Below are 25335 nucleotides of genomic sequence, written 5' to 3'. Positions count from 1 at the left end.
GTGTCTTTTAGGTTACGCATTATAAATACTGGCTTATATATTTCATCAGTCAGTAACTATACATTTTGTAACGTATCAGTTTGATAACGCATTTGAAAAATGAAATCTTATACGAAACTTTGTATGCAATATTGATAGGATATTCACATTCAAGATACATATTTACACCGGAATGACATTTATCGTCGTTTTCATTAAGTAACACTGTGGCCAGCTTTAGTATTTAGTAGCATATCAAATACTTGCGTCAAAGTAATCAAAATAAACTTAATTTATGTGTTAATTATTAAGGTTGTTTATTCAATATACAATAGACAAAAAGTCGATGAGTATACATATTTAAACATAAGTAACATATATAGGCGTCCAACGTGATCAGTATTGAATTTCATAAGTTGTTAAATTGAATATCAATACATGAAAAGGTCTATGACATTTAATTTGATTAAAACATTTAAAATATATTTAGTAATGTTATAACGATTACATAAAAAAAACACAAACGAATCAACAAGAGAGCGCAAGAAGTCAAGTTTGATTAATACATTATACACAATTAATCATATGAATATTTATACTCAGAATGCATTAATTCAATACACTTTGGCATGTTTGATAATGTTCGATCTTTTGAAGTAATATTTATCTATCTACACGTGTTTAAATATCAACAACAATGATATTCATCCTGCAGAACATTTTGATTTTGATACTTTCTCTCTGGGAAGGTATAGACTCAGGTTTATGTCATGTGTCTTATACGATTTCTAATCTATGAAATAAAACCCTGATTCTACAAAGATCAAATCAAACGTTATTTTAACTTATTTTTTTTTAAAGAAAAGTCTCAATTCAAGTTTATAAAACTGAATGCAACTTACTGCTCTTGGGGATTTATTAAGTTCTGATAAATGTATCATTTAATATAGAATTAACCAAGGATAACACATACTACTACTACAACTACTACTACTAATACTAATACTACTACTACTTCTACTTCTACTACTACTACTACTACTACTACTACTACTACTACTACTACTACTACTACTACTACTACTACTACTACTACTACTACTAATACTACTACTTCTACAAAAACAACAACAACAACTACTACTAATAATAATAATACTGCTACAAAACAACTACTACTACTACTACTTCTACTACTACTACTTCTACTACTACTATGAAATGGGCCGGCGCGAAACTACTATCCCGTGAAAACGCTAGCAGCCAGTTCAAAGAAGTCACGAACTAGGACAAAGAAGGGAAGTTACGTACTTTAGCGTGGAATGTTAACGGCCTCGTTCGGAAAATCAGTGATGTGGACTTTTTATGTTATGTAAAAATCTATGACCTTATTCTATTATCTGAAACCTGGACTAACAGCAGACAGCAGATTAACCTCAAAATTGACAGATACGCCAGTTTCCATTTACATGGCAATAAACGTTTCGGAGCCAAAAAAGGTCGCTTCAGTGGCGGGCTGGCAATATACTACCGAAACGAACTATCGGACAATATATCAATAGTAGAGGTAAATCAATATGAAATAGTCTGGGTAAAGCTAAAAAATGATTTGTTTGCCCTTGAATCTGATATGTATATATGTCATACATATATTCCACCTGTCAATACAAAACTTTTAATTGATAAAAATTATGATTTTTTTTGATGAAATAGAAAAAGGAATTGAAAAGTACGGGTTGTTAGGTAAAACATGTATCACTGGGGATCTTTATGCTAGGCCAGGTAATTTAACGGATATCTTAGAATTCGACAAGCATCTTGACTCTCTAGAATTTACAAACACAGAAAATACGAACGATATTATATCGATCGTATGAAGTAATCCAGACAAAGTCATTGATAGCAATGGCAAAAAAAATAATTAACTTATGTAAACCCACTAACCACATAATTATAAATGGTCGTCTAAACAGTGAACAAGGAAACCAGTTCACATTTACCTCAACACGTGGCTTGAGTGTAACTGATTACCTAATTATAAATGCGAACGATCCTGAAAGCATAAGCGAATTTGAAATACTCAACTGGACATGTTTTTCCGATCATGCGTCCATTCATTTCTCGTTTAAATGCATCCAAAGAAACAAAGATAAACAACCCGAAAGCACAGAAAGGACTAAAATTGTGTTCAATTCGAGTCTGGTAGAGCAATTCCAAACCTCCCTTAGCGAAAATACAAATATACTAACCAACACTCACGAAAATATAAATGACGAAATAAAACGTATCACAGATCTCATATATAACAATGCGGTCAAGTATTTGGCAAAACTATTAACCGAAATGAGCTATATAAAAATGAAAATAAAAAACAATCTCCCAAATGGTTTGACATTAATTGTTATGTAACAAAGACTAATTTCAAACGAGCGAGAAACACGTTCAACAAATCAAAAACATATGAAAATAGACACCATTTCGTAAAAACGCGCACACTATTCAATAAAACAAAAAAAAGCAAAAGCGAAATACAAAAAAGCGGGAGGAAAAAAGCTTAAAAATACCGCATCAACAAATCCAAAACACTTCTGTAGATCTCTCAAGCAGTGCTATAAGCAGAGCTCAAACACCAATAATAGTACAAAACTAGATGATCTATACGCACACTTCAATTAATTATTAGGTACAGATCCCATAGATCCTACCGATCCTATAGATCCTACCGATCCTACCGAAATAAACGCTAACTAAGATTTCGGTGAAATAGAATAGTATATAATGAATTAGATTGAGAATTCACTGTAGATAAATTAAAATCAGCCGTTTTCAAGCAAAAAAATAGCAAGTCATGCGGCCCGGATAATATAAGCGCAGACATAATTAAATCGTCTTTTGACATATTTGCACCGCAATATCTTTCAATATAATAAACTATTTAGAAATGCTGAATATCCTGAAAGCTGGGGCCTTGGATACATAGTTCCAATATTTAAAGGCGGAAAGCCAAAACGAAGCTAAAAACTACAGAGGTATAACTTTAAATAATATTTTAGCCAAAATATATTCGCAACTACTACTCAATCGTCTGACAAAGTGGACAAACAAACACGATAAGATTATCAACTGCCAATTCGGATATAAAAAAGGAAAAAGCACATCAGACTGCATTTTTATACTTCATGCAATAATATCAAAAGTAATTATTTCAGGTAAAAAATTATACACAATTTTTATTGATTATCAACAATGTTATGATAAAATCGATCATACACTACTAGGGCAAAAATTAATGACCGAAAATATAAGCTCCAAAATGGTTAACGCCTTAAGAGCCATGTATAGTATCGTTAAAACAATTATTAAGTTTAAGCAAACATTGTCAGACCCCATCAGTATTCAACAAGGCGTGAAACAAGGCGACGCCAGCTCATCTTTGTTGTTCATGATGTTCTTTAATGACATACTAGAGCACATTGACACGAACATAGATGACTTATTCACCATAAACGAGTTAAAACTCCTAAAATTATACGCTGACGACCAAATTCTTTTCGCAACCTCACAAGTAGCGCTGCAAAAGATGTTAACCAACATAGAAACGTACTGTAACACATGGAAAATAAAAATCAATACAGACAAATCAAACGTTTTAATTTTTCGACACGAAGTTCCTAAGGAAGATATTATGCGTTAATCAGTCAACTAATCTCAGCTCCCTGTACGGTGAATTAGGACGAATTCCTTCCAAAGAAATACAAAAACTAAATATTGTCAAGTACTGGTTTAAACTACTATCGTCAAATGAAAGCAGCGTGATACGACTTATATACATGTTAAAAAACTATGCAAATAACGGTAATACTTACGGCAATCAAAACTGGGCTTGGCACGTTAAAAGCATTCTGGAAAACATTGGGATGTCTGAACTATGAGTCAATCAAAACATTACTAAAGTACAATAACAACTTTGTAAACAACGGATAAATGTATTTATTATCGTTGTGTGAATGAATAAACTGGTTATACAGGTTTTTGAAGGTGATATATGTCCAATGGTGCGGAAATCAAGATTTCCTCGTGCACAGATTTGTAAGTTTAGTCATTTGACAGGCAAGCAGGGTAGAGCGAAGACTTGATTTAAATCGTTTTATTTATTTTCTCAACCAAATTTAATTGTGAAATTTGATTTATTTTTGTGTCGTATTGGCGTTGGTAATTTATTAATATGGACAGTCAGGATGAGAGGAGAGATCGCTTCGCCGGCGGGGACAGGGCTGGCACAGTAAATGGACACACGTAGCGACCACGTGGTAGCGGTCGAGAAGGTAGGCCCTTGGGGATAGAGGAGAATTGTTTGACGTGTTTGGTTTACATATAATACGCATATTGTGAAAAAAAGTATCATTTCTCACGTTTTTCTCTTGTAAACTGTAGTTTAAAGAGGCATGTTTTTTTGTTTGATTTTTTCGGAAAATCATTGGTGCCAATCCTGATATAATTGACTGTATTGTCGGCGCTTACGCATTACCATTCTTATAATTACCTGAAAAATGTGTATCTGGAAATAACCAATCAGCTTTAAAGCAGATAGATAAGCAGATATTCACAAGTCGGTGCAGGATATGTAAAATAATGGCTGTATTAAAGAATTAAAAGACATCCCTCATGTTGTTAGTCAATCAAGTGTAGCCGTGAATGAAGCCGGAAGCTGGATTTGTGATCAATGAGGACAAGTCAATATAAGTACCAGTTCAGAGGCTAGAATGGGTAGGATTAATCTGGGATAGCCAAATGTTTTCTTTTGAAATTCCCGATAGAAGAATAACTGATTTTAAAAATACTCTTTTAAAGGTATTTTCTTCCATGCCAATGGTTTCGGCAAGGGATTTAGCTAGATGTACGGCGGGGAAAATTGTTTCAATGATGCCTGTTATTGGAAGTCTGGCTAGGTAAAGGCTAGATATCTTTATTCTGAAATCGTTTCAAGACCGTCATTGCATAGAGTTATAGCCCTTGAACCAGATAGCTTATTTATTTCCGAATTTAGATTTTGGTTAGGTCGCATAGATGGCATACAATCAAGGCTTATATTGTTGATATGTAAGGTTTTATTTTTCACGATATATGGTCAAATGACGATTGCAATACATGTTCTACTTATAGAATAATTAATGGAGTAGTTCTAGTTTTACGTGCCTATGGGAATTTTTTAAGGGGGTGGGGGCTGTTAAGAGGTTTTCTGACTCTGAATCACGTGTAAAGTTGGTAAAGGTAGGAAGTTCTAAAATTGAGTAACATGATCTAGCACTAAGCATTTTTAGTATGTGTTTGAAGGTGAATATAGGACTAGAAATACAATGGGTTCCAAGAGAATTAAACTCGATTGTCAGTATAAGTAAAATGAGCAATACAGATGAATGGTAAATCTCACGAGATTTCTTTGAGTATTTAAATAGTAGGTCGGGTCCGATTTTGATTGATCGCTTGGCTACTTTCAAAAAATGGAAATACTTAAAGATATAATTCAAAATTCTTTGATTTTGAAACAGAAGCAGATTGCTTTACACAGTTTTGGGGTGCCGATTTGAGTTGGTTGATGCCCCTATTTATGTCGTAGGAAAAACAATTTTTTATCTAGAATACAACGCATATGGCGTTTTGGTGATACACAGATGGCCTAGTGCAGCATTTGGTCATTCTTATTTGAGGCTGGTAATGTACAAATGCACTTTGAGAATGATATTATTGTGTTTGACAAAGGGCAAACTATTTGTATGAGTAATAACCACTCTGTTTCAGTTCAAGACTTATTCAAGAAATGTTCTTGCTTTTCGAATTTAACTATACTATATGTCGTTTATATGTGAATCGGTGATATGAATGGTTTGACTGTTTTGCTATACTTATGGTATAGTTGGGATTTTTCACGTGTTTATATGTGTAGAAATGATTCAATGGATGTTGTTTTGTATAGCCATTAAGTATGTATAGAAACCATGTTGGTGTATGTTCCGTTTGCACCTGGTGCTTACGAAGTCGTGTACAGTACACGAGGAATGGAATATTTGCAAAAAAGAAAGCAAAAACAGTACTTGCAAAAAAGAAAGCAAGGGTAATATTTATTTCAATTTGGAAAATACTTGCAAAAAAGAAAGCAAGGGAAACGGTTTTGTTACAGAAAGTCAATTTAAAATGTTGGTGTGTGTGTTTCGTGTCTGTCTGCCTCTGGGGTAGACGCGATTGTGTGTGGCATTTTTGTGGGTTCATGGGGTTGTGGGATCGTGTGGTCGTTGTAATTCTGGTTGGTCTGGTTGTGTTTTCTGATGACGGATTGAAAAGGGCCAATTCTGGGCCGCTGGTTCGGAGGTGCTTAGTGACTAAAGCGGACTGTGTAGAGGCTTTGATTCTTTGATTTGAGATTTGTAACGGTGTGTTTGGTGCGTTTTTTGGGGGGCTTGGTGGTTTGGGGACTTTGAATTGAAAGGATGCGATACAAGATTTTTTTGAGGATTGTGCTATAATTATTAATTTTAATTGTAAAATGGTTCAATTGTGCGAACAGGTTTTGACATTTTGTAAAACAAATGCAGTTTTATGCCCTGTCTTCTACTTGAAAAAATGTATCTTGGTAGAAACTATTCTAGATATTGCAATATATGTTTCGTTTAGAAACATAACAAATTGTAAGAAAATGAATAAATACATTTTAGTTGGCTCAAAGCAGATGAGTTACAGTAGACAATTAGATATTTTGCACCACATCTTTCGTGAAATTTTACTTAAACCTAATGTTCACGGGTTGCATTCATTTCGGTCAGGGGAAGCAACTGCTGTTGCAAATAGCGGTGTATCTGATAGTGTTAAAAAAGCATGGGCAGTGGAAGACTGTTGGCGCTTAGGATCGCTGCGTGAGAGATTCGGATGAAACACAAACAGTTGTTTCTTCTCGTTTGGATTTGTAAATATATATGGTACTTGGTGTTGTATGTTGTTATTTGTGCGTTGTTTTTTTGCCCCGTTCTTTTTCTGTCGATAAAATGCTCTGCTTGTCATGACACCTAAACAAATGTGTTTGTTTTTATTCTAAATGGTTAGATGATAAATAATTTATGTTTGTCATAAAATGTAATGGAATATAAAACATAATGGATATTTATACACAAAAATGGCATAGCGAAGTGATAAATTCCCCACGTCTCTCGTCGTAATGCCTATTTAAACACCATTTTACACTTGAATCATATTTAGTAAATGAAACAAAATATAGAATCGCACTTAGTAGGTTCCGCTTATCATCACATACTCTCGAAATAGAAAGGGGGCGGTAAAATAATATCGAACGAGAAAATCGGAAATGTAAATTTTGCACCATGAACGTAATAGAAAATGAATATCATTTCCTTCTAGTATGTCCAATAAATGCACACCTACGATAAAAACTTTTTAAACCGCACTACTACAGATGGCCAACAATAAATAAATTTACAAGATTAATGTCCAGCAAAAGTAAAACTGAAATGATCAGTACTGCGAAATTTATTTACGAAGCAAATAATTAAGACAGCATCTCGATTCGTAATTCTATATTTAATCAATAATCAATAAGTTATCTTGATGTTAATGGTAAAATTGAAACATAAACATGCTAGGAATGTGTACCTCGTGTGTTTTTGACATCACTTGCAAATATAAAATTAATGCTCATTTTCAAATGTGAGGGCTATGAACCTGTATAGGCTTTATAGATAAAAAAAATGAATGTTGTTGTTGTTGTATACTCACATATATACAATAAATGCACATTTCCCTATGTGACTGACTATAAACTTGTATAGGCTTTATTGATAAATACATGTTGTTGTTTGTTGTATTCTTGTATATATTAAATTAATGCTCATTTTCATATGTGAGGGCTATTAACTCGCATTAGCTTCATTGATGAATTGATGTTGTTGTTGTTTTTGCATATATCTCATAACATACACAAAAAAGCATTGTATTATAATATGACGAAACAGTGCATTACGTAATTTACTTAAATGACTAAAGTAAATTATTTAAATATTCCACGTAGATAAGATTCTTAAAATTGTTCTTTCAGACATACCCACATATAACACTATTATTCACAAATGTTTATTTCTCCAAATAATAGTTAAAATTCTTCCAATCGTATGTCTTGTAAGTAATTACGTAAATATAAGATGTGCAGTTGCAATATCAGATGCGATTATGTATTCCCTTCATTAACTAACCATGTTAACCAGTTCATTACACTATCGTAATCTTCTATCATTATTTATAAATTATATAATGCATATATTATGTAGGCTATGAGCTTGTATAAGCTTTACTGCTTAATAAATGTTGTTGTTGTTGTTGTACTACTACTACTACTAATCCTATTACTTCTAAAACTATAACTACTGCTACTACTTCTACTTCTACTACTACTACTACTACTACTACTACTACTACTGCTGCTGCTGCTGCTGCTGCTGCTGCTGCTGCTGCTGCTGCTGCTGCCGCCGCCGCCGCTGCTGCTGCTGCTGCTGCTGCTGCTGCTGCTGCTGCTGCTGCTGCTGCTGCTGCTGCTGCTGCTGCTGCTGCTGCTGCTGCTGCTACTTCTACTACTACTACTACTACTACTACTACTACTACTACTACTACTACTACTACTACTACTACAACTACTACTACTACTACTGATACTACTACTACTACTACTTCTACTACTACAACTACTACTACTACTACTGATACTACTACTACTACTACTTCTACTACTACTACTACTACTACTTTGTTTGATACCTAATTATAATCAAAGTACTGACAGTACTGGTGTGACGATGCTTTTGAAGAGGATTGATATAAAAGCATCTATTTAATTTTATCTACATCACCACAATTTTATATGAAGGTACGAACTTTTTGGGTAGGAAAAATATGGTTACGAACATTTTGGGTACACAAATTATGCAAAAAAAAATGGGTTGAAAAAAGATTTGGTTACGAAAAAAAAATTGGGTAGGACATTTTTTTGGGTACGACAAAAATTGGGTACGAGCAAAAATTAGGTACGAAAAAAATTGGGTACGAAAAATGTAGGGTACGAAAAAAAAATAGGGGTACAGGGAAGTAGTATCCGTGGGGAACTTGATCCATTCAGCGAAACTGGGAGGCGGGTTACATTTTCGATCAAATATAACAAGAAATATCTTTAAGATATTCGACGTGTATTTTCTGGACCACTTATCTTAAAAAAACGTTATGTTACAGTAAAATGTTTGTGGGTTGTAACATAACGTTTCAGCATATCAATTCAAAACTTGACATGCTCTTTAATTGCACCATGCTCTTTAATTTCACATGTTTATCATACCAAACTTTATATTTCGTTGTTCCTTTCCTAAGTTAATGATGCTGTACGGACGTTATTTCACATGCCTATGTGCATGAACATATAATTTTTATCTTTTGATTATTTTTTTTCTTTAATTCAATAAGCTTAGGCATGTTTGTTCGTTAAGTACAGCAATAATTTCATGATGATTCCGGAAAGTAGGTATGAGCACATAGTCGTAAGAGCACTTGAATACGTGAGTTCGCCTATGAACACATGGTTAGGTTAACTAAATCTCCGCGATATGACCTAATATGTGTTTAAAACAGCAAACAATATCCAACAAACGAATGAATAATCAAACATAGTATGTGTACTGATGTGGCTTTGTAATTTCAGTTTGAAAAGTTTATTAAATATGCAAAATGAGATAGCACGCATAAGAGCGAGTTTCTGAGATGTCACATGACTATTATAGTGTTTATATACCATAGTCGCTACAACGTTTACAATTGGCAGGTTCGAAATAATTCGTTTCCTTTACACTCATGATCGCGTTGAAAGTTAATTATACACGTTTTATTTCGCAATTTATTTACTGAATCACGACAAATGTCAAATACAATACAGAAAATGCATAGTTGTTTCATTGATCTACAAACATATAATGAATTGAATATAACCGATTAAAAATTAACGTTTTCAAACTATTATAAAATCTTTTTCCCAGAATATGCTGTCCTATTTATAGCTGAGCTTCCTATACCATTATCAATGATAATAAGAAAGGTATGCCGATTAGAAAAATCGAGCTATCTCAATCGGACTGGCTCGGTCTTTTACATAGGTCGCCAATGTGAAGATTTTTTCATGGTATGATACCTTAGACGAGCTGCTTCGCAGCATCGTCAAAAATGATTTCAGTAAAGTCTATCATTCATATGCATCAATTTTGTAAATATCAATATAAGTATACTACATGAAAACATTTTTGAAACAAGGGCTGTTTGTAAAACATGCATGCACCTCATATGGGCTGTCAGTTGTAGTGGCAGCCATTGTGTGAATACGTTTTTTGGAACTGAGACCTTGACCTTTGACCTAGTGACCTGAAAATCAATAAGGGTCATTTGCAAGTCATGATCAATGTACCTATGAAGTTTCATGATCCTAGGCGTAAGCTTTCTTGTGTTATCATCCGGAAAACATTTTACTCTGTCAAGTCACCGTGACCTTGACCTTTGACCTAGTGACCTGAAAGTCAATAGGTGTCATCTGCGAGTCATGCAGATGTACCTAAGAAGTTTCATAATCATAGGCGTAAGCATTCTTGAGTTATCATCCGGAAACCATTTTTCAAAGTTGAGTCACTGTGACCTTGACCTTTGACCTAGTGACCTGAAAATCATTAGGGGTCATCTGCGAGTCATGATCAATGTACCTATGAAGTTTCATGATCCTAGACATAAACGTTGTTGAGTTATCATCCGGAAACCATTTACTATTTCGGGTCACAGTGACCTTGACCTTTTACCTAGTGACCTGAAATTCAATAGGGATCATCTGCGAGTCATGATCAATGTAACTAGGAAGTTTCATGATCCTAGGCATAAGTGTTCTTGAGTTATCATCCGGAAACTATTTTACTGTTTCGGGTCACCGTGACCTTTGACCTAGTGACCTCAAAAGGGGTCATCTGCGAGTCATGATCAATGTATCTATGAAGTTTCAGGATCCTAGGCATAAGCGTTCTTGAGTTAACATCCGGAAACCATTTTACTATTTCGGATCACCGTGACCTTGACCTCTGACCTAGTGACCTGAAAATCTATAGGGTTCATCTGCGAGTCATGAACAATGTACATATCAAGTTTCATGATCCTAGGCATAAGCGTTCTTGAGTTATCATCCGGAAACCGTTTTACTATTTCGGGTCACCGTGACCTTGCTCTTTGACCTAGTGACCTCAAAATCAATATGGGTCATCTGCGAGTCATGATAAATGTACCTATGAAGTTTCATGATCCTTCAAACTCTTGAAGATCGGAAAATAAATGTGACCTCTCGGGTGTTAACAATGTTTTACGATAGCAATATAAGGAAAAATACCCCACCTCCTGGCAGCCATGTTTTTCAACCAATTGTAACCATTTTCGAACTGATCCAAAATATCATTGAGACTTATATTCTGGCCAAATTTTATGAAGATTGGAATATAAACGTGGCATCCAGCATTCTTGAGTTATCATCCGGAAACCATCTGGTGGACGGACATACGGACCGACATGTGCAAAACAATATACCCTCTCTTCTTCGAAGGGGGGCATACTAATACAGTAGAATGAACCAACAAGGGAGGCAACTTGTTATGCCACAATTTGGCAGTGTATAAAAAGTGGTACTTAATTATTTCGCTAAACATGTCTCTAAATTACGTTTAAAAGCTATTTTCTGATTGGATGAAACAGTCCGAAATCATCCAATAAATAAAGTCGAGATATTTATCTTACGGAACATGCAATGCCATGCCGCATGCAAGCTATTTATAAAGTAAATATCGTAAATCAGAAAGTTTGTTATGTTTTTTTTGCGGTCATAGACAGTGTTCCTGGTTGAAAACGATGCAATATTAATTGTAAATCATTCATGCATTAGTTTTTAGCAAGGAAGAGGTAGAATATTAGTGTAAAACATAAATTTTTTATTTAAACTTGTGTCTGCTTCAATTGAACGAGTGGTTACGGAAATTACCGATTGTACAGATGTATCGACAGACATATGCAAAACGAAAGAATAGCTTGCATATTTCAAGTTTATCAGCCTTGAAATTACCTATTAATCAAATGAGAATCGAAATTATTAAAATATATACCAGTAATGTTCATTAACACCAAAATCTTTGGGCACAACCATCATATTTTTGGAAACCGTGACGTATTTTTTTTCAGAAACCGACGATCGGTAATTTCCATAACCATATGGAAAATTTCATCACTGACAAGTTTCTTTTCTAATGTTTTTCTCAAATATTCTACCACAAAATTATAGTATACTATTACACAAATGAATGACAAGTAATAATTCCTTGATTTTGGGGAGGGACACTGTCTATAAATGCTAAAAAAATAAACACTATAATTATAAATGTTTTGGCGAAGTGCATTATAGTATTATCATAGTACCAGTTTTGGTCTAAAAATCCAGTAACATTTTTTTAAATTTCATAACCCCTTGTTGTAAAGAAAAATTATGAAAAATAGAATTTTAAGAGTAACCTATTAAAATAAAATAAAAATTGCTTTATTAGACCCTAGATTTTATTTTTGCAATCATTTTTTCATCAATTACAAATGTTTAAAAAAAATTGTGTCATGCTACTCATGGTACCAGTTTTTTGTCGAAAAATAATTACATTTTTTAAAAATGCGTTACCCCTTGTTGCCAAAAAAATCATAAAAAATATAATTTTCAAAGATATCCTTTAAAACAAAAAGAAAATGCCCTCTTAAACCTTAAATATAATTCCTTCAAGCATTTTACATCAATAATTATTTATGTTTGAACAAATTATTGGTTCATGCTAAATACTGTTTGATATACTGTATATAATGTAACTACACATCCAAGTAGTGAGTCCATCAAACTATTGCAACCGAAACACCTGGTGTGCCAAGGCACCAGCCGAAGTCAAATGCCTTCTGACTTAGTGCATTTTACTATTTATATTTTTATGCATTTGTATATGTTTGAAAAAATTTATAATCTTAAATGACATCTTCTGACCATGCATGTCCTAGATTTCAAAATCCAGGCCCTGGTCTGACACATTGGTAACATTAACGTTAAACTGTTACCAGGCTTCTAAATTTAATTGGCCAGGTCACAGGAAAAGGGCAGTCTAATCAGTATCCAATTAAACTATATGTCATTGTCAGAAAACCGCTCTTAAGCAAACAGCTTTCAAGCAACTGCAGGCTGAACTGGATCTAAACTGGCCACAATCGCCTTAATGTCTCTTTTACTGGGATACAGTTCATTTAACTTTAAAGAGATCTTTTCACGTTTTGGTAAATTGACAAAAATTGAAAAAAGTTGTATCGGATTTGCAAATTTTTGTTTAAGTTATGTTATTTTTAGGAAACAATATTACTGAACATTTACCATGGTCTAATATAGCGATTATATGCATCTTTTAACGATTTAAAAATTATAAAGCTTTGCAACGCGAAACGATTTAATAATTTGGAGAGTTATGTTGTTGTTGTTTAATTGTGTGAAACTTCGAAGATTGCTTATATTAGGTATAAAATACGTCAACCATTTATACTTGGCAGAAAAGTCGAGCAGGCTAATGCGTTTTTACTTTAGGATTAAGGGGGTCACTGGTTCAAGCCCTGTGGCGGACTACTTTTTTAAATAGAATTTTATTCTGGATTTTTACCTGGAGCTTTTAAGATCCAATGTTACATTTATCAATATAAAGTATTTAATGACTAACTTCAAAACATGTTAAAAATCTGTGAAAAGGCCCCTTTTACATAATATCTACTCCTATAAATATGAGGTCGATATACATGGACTAAACGGTAAATTACGTCTAATTATTTGGACTATGATATCAACTACTTAAATAGAAAGAAGAAAGAATTCATACAAACCAGTAATTTGAGTTAAGAGTTTGTAATCAATGTTGTATTTTAGGACAGCTTGGTGATATGCAAATTCCATATGAGCTGTTGATATCGGGTATCATAGCCATTCAATAAGTCGCAAAATGCTCGAACAAAATTTATAAAGCAAAATGTGACTTAAATTGATAACTAAAAATACCAGTATAATCAGTATGCCAGTTTTGCCTTGTCAATTTGTTGAGATCCAGAAAGTGCTTCATTTCACATTGAATATATCCTTCGAGTTCCATTTATTGTTGCATTACTAAATAGCGAAACAAGTCAATTTAAGCTGTAAGAAAGTTTTGACACGAGTGTTATCACGTCTCTCATGGGCGAAGTCATTGTTGTAGAAAGTGATCCATTCACATCGAATATATCCTTCGAATTCCATCCACTGTTGTCATTAGCGGAGATTTAGTGAATAAATAATTCATATATCATAAATGACAGCTTCTAAATAGCGAAACAAGCCAATTTATGCAGTAAGAAAGTTTTGAATCGAGACTTTCATGGTGGCGGCCATTGTTGAATGTTGAAACACGAACGACAACTCTGCTAGGAGAATCAACGAGCAATCTCCTACGCAGTGGCGTATGCCCAAGGGGAGTAACTGAAAAATCGAGTTATCTAAATCGGACTGTCTCGGTCTTTTACATAGGTCGCCATTGTGAATTTTTTTTTGATGGTTAACATTCCTTAGACGATGCTGTTCCAGCGTCGTCAAAAAGTCTTACTGCAAACACCTGGTGGTGTTTTGTCTGGCATGCATTTGCGTAACAAGGTTGGTTACCTAATTTGTAAATTTAGTTTGAACAAAATACACGTTAAATAAAACCAAGTCAATCAACGAAAAGCAGATGCTTCCACTAAAACATTGAAAACTCTGATAAAAACCCGTGATGATATAACTCGAACGTTATACAATTCATTTTCTAAATACAAGAAGTTCGAATACTTTTGATCGTCTTTAAAGGATGGACATTTTCACTAATCAGCGGCATTTCTAAAACGGTGTTCCGTATTAAATAGTTGAAATATTTCATATATGAATGCGCAAAAACGATGTGTAAAGTTAATTGTTAATCTCCGCATATTTTATTTTAAAAATATAAGCGTAATGTTGAACCTTTCTGCCATGCTAGCAATATGCAAGTACGTGCTTGTTGTGGCATAGAGGTGTGTAGTGTGAACAGTAATCCGACTTTAATATATTATTTGCATTTGATTTTCCGTTATTTTCATTGTCATCTCTGTTTCTAAATACAGCTATGATTCTTGTGCTCTAGTATGTACATTAGGAAGTCAAATGGTAATTAAATTGAAATATATTCACTCTTATTTTATTTTATTCAAATCATGAATATTGAGGTTAATTTAAATATGAACTAAAATGCTTCGTGAAACAATCTGGGCTTATTTGGAAGTAAGGAGCTCATGAAACCCGGTGTAAATCCAAAATTCTTTCCATTTCCGATTAATGTGATGACAAGTTTTGTTCTTTTTCTGTTCATTTTATGTACATTAGTGACTTTGTTCCTACATGTTTGTGCAATCGGTTCCTTGCAATTAATAAATGTGCCATTTGAATAATAAGTAAAAATATACGGCATCCTGTTGGTACCGTAACGACTGAAGGCTCACGCTTTGTATGAAGAAATTTTTCCGTGCAGAAGTGCTTCTTAAAGATTTATAAAAATTTTTAAAATTATTATCACCGTGCTTCCATTTTCTTTATTTGTGAAGCACTTTCATGCACACGTTGGTCCTTTCAAATTTATTTTACAAGTTATCACTCCAAATCGTCTCCACCGCAAGAATTGTATCTAGAACGCAGACGTTCTAAAACTGCCCGGTGTACTGATGTGTTATGTCAAAATCGACGAGACATTCGTAAGACGATTATTGCTAAGATGCTATGCAGTTTAAATGCTCTTAAATGCTTTCCACCGGGAAATAATCTTTTAAAGGCGCCTTTTCACGTTTTGGTAAATTGACAAAATTAAAACAAGTTGTTTCAGATTCGCGTATTTTCGTTTTAGTTATGATATGTGTGAGGAAATAGTAAAACTGAACATTTACCATGCTATAAAATATCCTTGATTTGAAAACCTGAAAATTATAAAGCATTGCAACGCAAAACGAGTAAATAATTTGGAAAGTTCTGTTGCTGTAGTTATTGTTTGGGAAACTACGCGGATTTCTGATATAAGTAATAAATACTTCCGCTCATAGCATGAGCACGGATGGTTAAGTGGTCTAAGCAGCATGATTTTTACTCCAAGACTACAGGGGTCAGTGGTTCGAGCCCAGTTGAGAGTTACTTTTTGATTCCTTTTTTTTTATTGTATTCTTGTTTTTTCACTGGAGATTTTTAGGTCCAATGTTTAAATTTATCAATATAACAAATTTAATGACAAGCTTCAATACATGCCAAAATCTGTGAAAAGGTCCCTTTAATTTTACGATGACAAGCGAGTATCTTGCGCAGAATATCAACCCTAGCCGAATCTTCTGTTTGAAGCCATAGACTATTCTTAATTGTCATTTCAGCAATGAGATTGCTTTTATTGTATGACACTGCAATGAAAAACTCGCAGCCGTTGTAACAAATACGTTTGCGGAACGAGGAACCCATTCGTATACATAACATGTATACAATGTCCAGACAATGTCGAGCTTGTAGGACAACAGACAGACACACACACACACACACACACACGCACGCACGCACGCAGCACGCACGCACGCACGCACGCACGCACGCACGCACGCACGCACGCACGCACACGCACACGCACACGCACACGCACACGCACACGCACACGCACACACACACACACACACAACACACACACCACACACACACACACACACACACACACACACACACACACACACACACACACACACACACACACACACACACACACACACACACACACACACACACACACACACACACACCACACAACACACACACACACACACACACACACACACACACACACACACACACACACACACACACACACACACACACACACACACACACACACACACACACACACACACACACACACACACACACACACACACCACACACACACACACACACACACACACACACACACACACACACACACACACACACACACACACACACACACACACACACACCATATCCATATTTATATAAATGCATTGGAAACGTGCATGTCCGAAAATTGAATTTACTGTGTTATGAAAATACGGATAATTGTATTTATTGATCATCAACATGTTTTAATAATAATCATTTGACATGATTTGCAATGAGTTTCTTTAAGATGGATTTGTCTGGGTGTAAATGCCATTTTCATTTGCAAGCTTGAACAATAGATACATTCTACCTCATAATTTTTATATAGTGAATATAATAATATTGTTTATAATTCTCACCCTTAAATACACATCGTTTACTAAAATGTTGTGCATCAACTTTGTAGTCCCATATATACGGATTGATATGATTGAACACCAAAACGTGTATATTTTAAATTACAATTTCGGTAGCTTGCGTTCACTTGCCTACGTGTAACCTTAACATTGATTGTTTGAACCAAACTGTTAACGTCGATTTATGTCCAAAGAAAAAGCAATAAGTAAGTAAGTAAGTAAATAGTTTATTATAGTGACATGTGCATTTCGTATGGTATAAACACTAATATATACATATAAAAAAGCACCCGGCCCATTGGACCTATAAGTCACCTTAGCTGTTAAGCTCAATCTACACGTAAAGCATATATATATACAGTTCTATGTCATAACACGTGATGTACGAGTGGGACTGAGAAAACAGATAGCATATATTCAGCAAATATATACAGCTTCAAGTGGTCCCGATTGTGTCGTCAATGTTTAAAATATTATAGTTATTCATAGCAAAAGCAGCATGAAACAATTGGGTATACTGTAATATCAAAAAGCTAATATACTTTTATCAATAAGAGTTACAGCACTGATACAGATTCAAATTTACAGTGGATACATTACGGACTGCCTGAGCAAATATGCTTTAACAATGAACTTTGCAGTCTTCCTGGGGTATACATTTAATATACGACAAAACGTTTGTTCTGGGTTAAGAGGGATAAGGTCGTGATTTAAGAGAATATCACCAAACACGTCAGTCCTGATATTGTTATATAAATCACATACAAGTAGAAAATGTTTCTCATCCTCTACGGTCGTTAGATCACAAAACCTACATGTTCGATTATCAACTGGTTCACCAGCGTATCTTCCTGTCTCTATTCTCAGTGGTAATATTCACGATCTAAACTGACATAGTAATGAGCGTTCATGTTTTGAGAGGTTCATCCTCACATAGTCTTCACACTTAAATTCCGATTTGAATGTTGCGTATGTTCTCAGTTTTGGCATGTTCAACACGTCTTGTGACTATTTTGCTATATAATGTTGGGTCATCAAAGATTTTGCTGCATCCAGATCGATAAATGATTTAGCGTGAAACCGATCGATAATCCCTAACGTTGATAGTATCTGCTTAACGTCGCTTGACCAATTATTCACACATTTGGTATAATCAAAATTAAACACTTTTTTGGTGAGTCTATTGTCATCCATTTTAATTAGCCTATTCCAGAACCTGAGGACACATACCCATCTTCCATATTTCCAAACGTAATCAATGCGAAATAATATTTTATAACAAATGACATAGCAGATTAGATTCAACAGTGTGAAATACTTCATAGAATATTACAGCAGCGACTTATACAAGTTATTTTCTTGTGCCCGTCATATTTTTCATCATATTAACTAGTGCTGCAACAATACGCCAAAAACCGTATCGCAATATATTGTCAGTTCAAAAACCCGTATTGCAATATATCGCAATATATTGCTAACTTGTACCAAAATTATAACTTGCCAATTACCCGATAATCCCATAAATTCCAATTTTAAAGCAAATTCTGGTAAATATTTACTATAAATGTGCTCAAGAATAATAAGAAACACAAACATTCGCAAATTTTCCTAAGTATCAAATACATTTTTGCAATTGTTACTATTTAAAGATGTGATGAAATAACGTCCAACCGGGGCGTTTTTCCCACTGAACACGCGTAATTCAGCTGACGTGATGTTCCCGTTTTTATACAAAACAAAATACAACCTTACTTTCCATGCGACGTTCTACATGTCTGTATAATTTTCGCGCGGTTTTTATTGAGACAAAGGATAAAGCACTTTTTATTTGATGCTATAATTTTTTATTGTCGCGTTAGCATTCACATTTGGAAGCGTGTTTTCGAAATTCGGATTACAAATAATGCTCAAATCAGAATCAAACGAAACATTTACAGCTGTGCGCAATTAATTCAACGATAATCTGTTCAAAAGCATCGAATGAATGCTCCCATGTAACAACGCTACTCCGTATAATACACTTTTTAGAATGCTATTTTTACGTAAAAAATAATTTACACTGCTTTGTTTTGTTTACCTTTTTATCATTATTTCGGATGGCTTTTCTGGACGAAATGTGAATGAATTTTTGTAAAATTTTCGTACCGGTATGATGAAAATCATATCGCAATACAATATGCGGATTGCGTATTGCGATATATACCGATATACCGGTATATTGTTGCAGCCCTAATATTAACCGCATAAACCTGATGACACTTTAGTTAAATCATCGGTAAATGGCGCCTATTGTCGACTCTTTGAAAAACATGTTATTTATTATAACACGAACTCTCTGACGCATGCTGCAAATACGGTTATATTGCGACACAGGTGTTGAATAATGTTTGTTTAAATCACATTTGAAATACATATATGCCATTATTTACTTTTAGTGTAATTGTAATTAGATAAATATCTTATGTCGATGAGAAAAAAGGCTTTGACGTTCTTGTAGAATGTATTGTTGTATGTGCATCCTGTTAAAGGGACTTGATCCAATTTGACACTTTTTAAATAAAGTTTTGTCATTGATTCAAAAACAATGCCACTGATGAAAGAGACTAATATTGAGAATACGTTTTCGTTTCCGAATAACCATTATTAGAAACGCGAAATGCATGAACACATGTTTATAGTTTTGTTGTTATCGTTATATTTTTTTGTTCAATATGTTTGTTACCCACATACATAATATGATAATCCCTATAAACATGGATGCCAGAGTGTTCTTTGCACATGCCTTTAATCCAAGGGTCGGTGGTTCGAGCCTTGATGAGATTACGTTTTTCTGTCGTTTGTTTTCTTACGTTAATTTTATACTGGAGCTTAACTGTGTCAATATTTAAAGCATTTAAAGAAAAAAATAAAACAAGCAACAATATGTGAACAAGTTCCTGTTTGTGTTTTACTGAAATAATGAACAACTCATCAATTCACACATACTTAGACCGATACGTTAGTTTTGATTTACGACGGATGTTTGTTGATAAGACTTACTAACTTATTCTGTTATTTCTTTGATTGATTACAAACGGGCATAAGAATGTTTTTTACCTAGAACTAGTCATTTATGGCATGATCTGATAACAATAAGTCTTTAACAATTTAAAATAGTTATTGCAGACTGTTTCTTAATTGAATAGTTCTTCTTAATATGATATGATTAACGACCTCTCGAGAACATGAACACTTTTATGTTACTTGCGCACAAGTCAAATCAACATGCAATTACATTAGTCGTAATGTCAGTGAAATACTTTGTATACTGTGGTATTGTGCCGAATTGTATGAAGTAGATATTTGTAGAATATATTTCTTTGATGAGTATTTATTGACATAAATATACAGAGATATTCACTATTGTTTTTTTGTGGTCGTTTCGTTATTTCCAACGTGTGTTACCCTAGTCAGGAAATAGTGTTACCATAGTTACGAAATGTGCAATAAAATACAGCAGGTTTTTCCGTCTGCTCATGATTGTTTATCAGGACGCCGGATTCCGATTTGTATCTCCATTAAACGTGGAAAGAATATAGGTAAAAATGCCAGAGGTAAAAATGCCAGAGGAGAAAATCCAGGGAAATAATTCCAGCAGTAAAGTTGTTAAAAAGGCACAAAAAAATGTCAGAGCTAAAATGACAGAATAGTAAAAGTTATAACCATTTTTAAGGAAATTGATCATGTGATAAAGTAATTATATGCTTTTATGAATCAGTGATCAAAGAAAAAATATTAACGCCCTTTTAAAAACTACTGGATTTTAGCTGTTGTGATGAAATCTTGTGATATTTAGGACAATAGTTTTTTCAATATAAAGAAGTGAAACTCCAGCTGCTGGAGTAGTATTTAATTATTATTATAAACAATTAGTAGGTCCTTTATTTAAGGCAAGTGACCGATTGCCAAAACAGTACAAAACGACAATACAGCACAATACAAAACAACATAAACACAAATAAGAATGAAGCTGGGGTCACTCAGGCAATATGTGACAAACAAGCAGGGTTTTAGGGTGGTTGCAATGTTTATTATTTGGTATTTATAGTACCTGAATCGTTAAATTAAAACAAAGCTTTTGAAGAACATACGAGTGACATTTCTTCTATTATATGTTATTAGCCATTGATGTTCATGAACTCCAAGTATTCAATATATCCACTTCTTAATATTCTATTTATAAAGCTGAAACACACTATCTTACTATAAATTTGTAATTTTTTATCCGGTATTTTTACGTAATGCATGTTTACATGTGGCCTTTTATTTACCACAGATCATGTGGAAAAAGTAACTCTTAAATATGTTTTTTTGTGCACATGGTGCTAAGCTACTGTTTTGCACTGCTTATCATCTTGATTTTGCAGTGTTAGGAATATTGTACACTGTGAGGAGTTAAAAGATAACAAAATAGCAGTGAACCTTTATTAATGTGTTAATAAATATACTTAATTTTCGTGGAACTGTGAACATGTTGACGCATGTTAAGATCAGTGGCGAACGATCGTCGAATATAAATGGTATCCCCTAAACCCATACTTCTTGATCTAAGGACGGCAGTTTTGTGTTGATTGTTTACATATTTGTTATTATTATTTTAGACATCAATAAAGACCATACGCTCTTCCATATTATATGGGGAAACTGATATCTAACCGTTTCCGTTTAGTAAAAATTAATAGTGTTAGTAATAAGTTACCATGGCAACTAATGGATATCTTCCGTCAAGTGAGACTCTTGGTATTTACCGGTGTTGGTCATTATACGAATGTATACACGCCAGAAACATTATCTGATGAGATATTATTGTAACTATCTGTTATTTTTCACCTTTTAATTTAAACTGACTAATAGCGTTCACGTTACAGGAAAATAAATATAACACAACACTAATGATCAAAATGTCAACACTTACGGTCACCGCGTTGAAGCATTTGGGGTTTTAATAGGGTTTAAGGCTCAGCAAACTTCGCACTTAGAACAGTTTAATCACACATGCACACGTAAATTAACAATCATTTTTAGAGCGTTATTAATTATTTATTCATATATAGCATACCAATATAATTTATACACGCAGTTGTCACGAAACAAATCGTTCGTGTCAAGACAAAAAAGTGATTCATTCAATATAAATAAATGTGGTTATCGGAGACTAGCTGTATGGTGGTTAATGACGTACATTCTAGTGCTAACAAACTAACACTAATAGCGATTGTGGATTGACACATTTTTTTAAACTTATATTTTACTGCTGGCATGTCATAATACATGATACTAATTTCTATTACAAAATGTAGCATATAAATATAATTTGTACAACAGTTGTAACAATAAACTATCGTACCAAGACAAACAAATGATCAATTGCATATGAATAAATGTGGTTATTGAAGACTAGCTGTACGGATGTAAAAGGCGTATATTCTTGTGCTATAAAAACAAACACTCATAGCGTTGTTGGATTGCAATTGCGGATAATGTTTTTCTGTCGGAATGTCATAATACAATACATAATACTATTTTTGGTCACTTACGTATGCTCGATAAGGCATGATTATAACGACTTACGACGGCATCCATTTTTAAGAGGCAAAATCTGTTGTGCACAATTATAGTTATGAACGTATTTGCGTAAAGGTATACCAATTGAATTAGAAAACGGAAAAACAGCAAGAGACACGCAAAAGCTATAGTTAACCACTGCTTAAAATTTCGCTTTTAAATAAAAGTATTAAGGAAATAATCATTTGCTCTTCAAATTTGTTTTATTTATTTACTTCAAGGCTTGTATTGATTTAATCTTTTTAATAATTAGAAATTTAAAGATTAATTGCTAGATACCGTCGAAGACTTTAATTACTTAGGAACAGTTTTTAATAACAGGTTGTTTTTTCACTCAACGCTGAATTTCTTGCTGAAAGAGGTCTTGGAGCTTCACATATTGTAATGAATAATCTACAAAAAACAAATATTTAAATCATCATTGCTTTTAAACTTTTTGACGCATTCGTGGGTTCGACTTTTAATTACGGGTGCGCGTTATGGGACTTCGACAAGTGCATCGTTGTACAACATGTACACCTAAACAAACCTAAATACTTCTTGGTGTAAAATCATGTAGCAGCAGTACTTCTACTACTACTACTACTACTACTACTACTACTACTACTAATACTTCTACTACTACTACTACAACTACTACTACTACTACCTACTACTGCTACTACTACTACTACTACTACAAATACGAGGGTTGTCTCTGAATGGTGACGTTAACAAGGTTAATAAATACGGAATATTACGCTAGTCAATTGTTCTAAGAGTTTGTATCACTCGAGTGGCTTGTGTGATGACGTATCACACGAGAGGCGGAGCCTCTAGTGTGATGCGAAATAGCACAAGCCACGAGAGTGATACAAACTCTTTGCACAATTGACTAGCGTAATATTCCTTTTATTATATACAACAACTAACGAAAACAGTTAACAATTGTATTGTTTACTTTAACAAAACTGACGAAACAATGACTAAAACGGTACGCCATAGTTTTTAAGACGCGTATGAATACAGTTTATGTAAATTAACGTGCAAATATTAGCACCGGGTAAACACAGGTTTCCGACACGCTTACCTTAATGCCATCGTTAATCCAATGTTTATAACAATGAAGTTGGCAACTTTAATGCAATGTTTATAACAAAAACGTTGAAACGATATGCACTTCCACTTCTATTCTTCCATGTCTTTATCGAAACTTAGTTTAAACCACACTATTTTATTGTATTCCTATCGAAATCAGCATTTAAGCATAATAAACAAACACTCCAAAATACGTTTTGAATTCGTTCGATATTTTTAACAAATAGTTTACTTTTAAAAAACACCACGTCCGACATGTCCTTAAATTCCAGAGAGTTTAGATAAAACTATTGTGTTTCGTCACAGAAATGACGTAACACGATTTACTACGTAATATATTTCGTAATATAAAATATTTATATTTTCGGTGCGCGGAATGTGACGTCATTAAATGGGTCGAAGTAGTCCGGCTAGTATGGTAATACGATGTTGGAAACAGCGAGTAGCGTTATACGGGATTTTTAATTTCAACGATTGATACAACCTGTATTTTGTTAAATGCATTAAACAGGTTTATAATAAATATTGATTATGGGTGCATCATTGTTAAAAATCATACCATGAACATCATGATAATTTATAACAATGGTATAGGTATAGGTATTTGGTGGTATATATGCGTCATTATTAAAATACACATATATGCCGAATAAGTATCAGTAAGTCTTACACACACGTACATATTAACGACACATACACTTTAAGTGTAAATAAAATATATTTCAAAAATGTTATATTACACAAAACAGTGCAATATAAAATCATGAATATTCTTTTCAAATATGCAAATTATATTCTTTAAATCAATTATTTATTAGAACAAGTAAAGAAAGAACAGGAAAAAGAAAACTTATAATGCACAACAAAAGGTCGTCTTGAATTAGATGTATTTTGCGCCGGTGGCTACTATTTACAAGTTGTCGCAAAATAATCAAGATATTGCCCAGAAATTACCATCTGTCCTGTTTTGATGACGCAAATTGTGGTAAAGTGACATTTGAGGCAGCGTAAAATTATGTGTAAATCTGGTGTGTGGAAATATCATAGGCCAAAAACGTTATCAGTAACGTAAGCGTATAAAACATATATATAATCACATTTTAAGTTAAAATTCATTTACAATTCAACGCGCAAATTATGCACATCAAAACCATACGTCCACAGCATATAACATACTAAAACAATTATAATTACTTTGGTCCTAAGCGAAACAAAACTAAA

The 25335-nt window shown here is 33.7% G+C and overlaps 1 protein-coding gene across 1 annotated transcript in view; it reads left to right on the top strand.

Annotated features, from left to right (window-relative positions):
- The first annotated feature begins 3964 nt into the window (after nt 1–3964).
- Nucleotides 3965–25335, top strand: part of LOC127872243 (regulating synaptic membrane exocytosis protein 2-like) — a 173315-nt gene continuing 151944 nt past the window's right edge. The window contains exon 1 of the mRNA XM_052415573.1: nt 3965–4304. The gene's annotated coding sequence lies outside the window, so the exon portion shown is untranslated. The remainder of the gene's footprint in view (nt 4305–25335) is intronic.

Source organism: Dreissena polymorpha, chromosome 3 (assembly GCF_020536995.1).
Source record: "Dreissena polymorpha isolate Duluth1 chromosome 3, UMN_Dpol_1.0, whole genome shotgun sequence".
Taxonomy (NCBI): Eukaryota; Metazoa; Mollusca; class Bivalvia; order Myida; family Dreissenidae; genus Dreissena; species Dreissena polymorpha.
The sequence above is the reverse complement of the archived record's forward strand: the minus strand, read 5'-3'. Positions and strand labels throughout refer to the sequence as shown.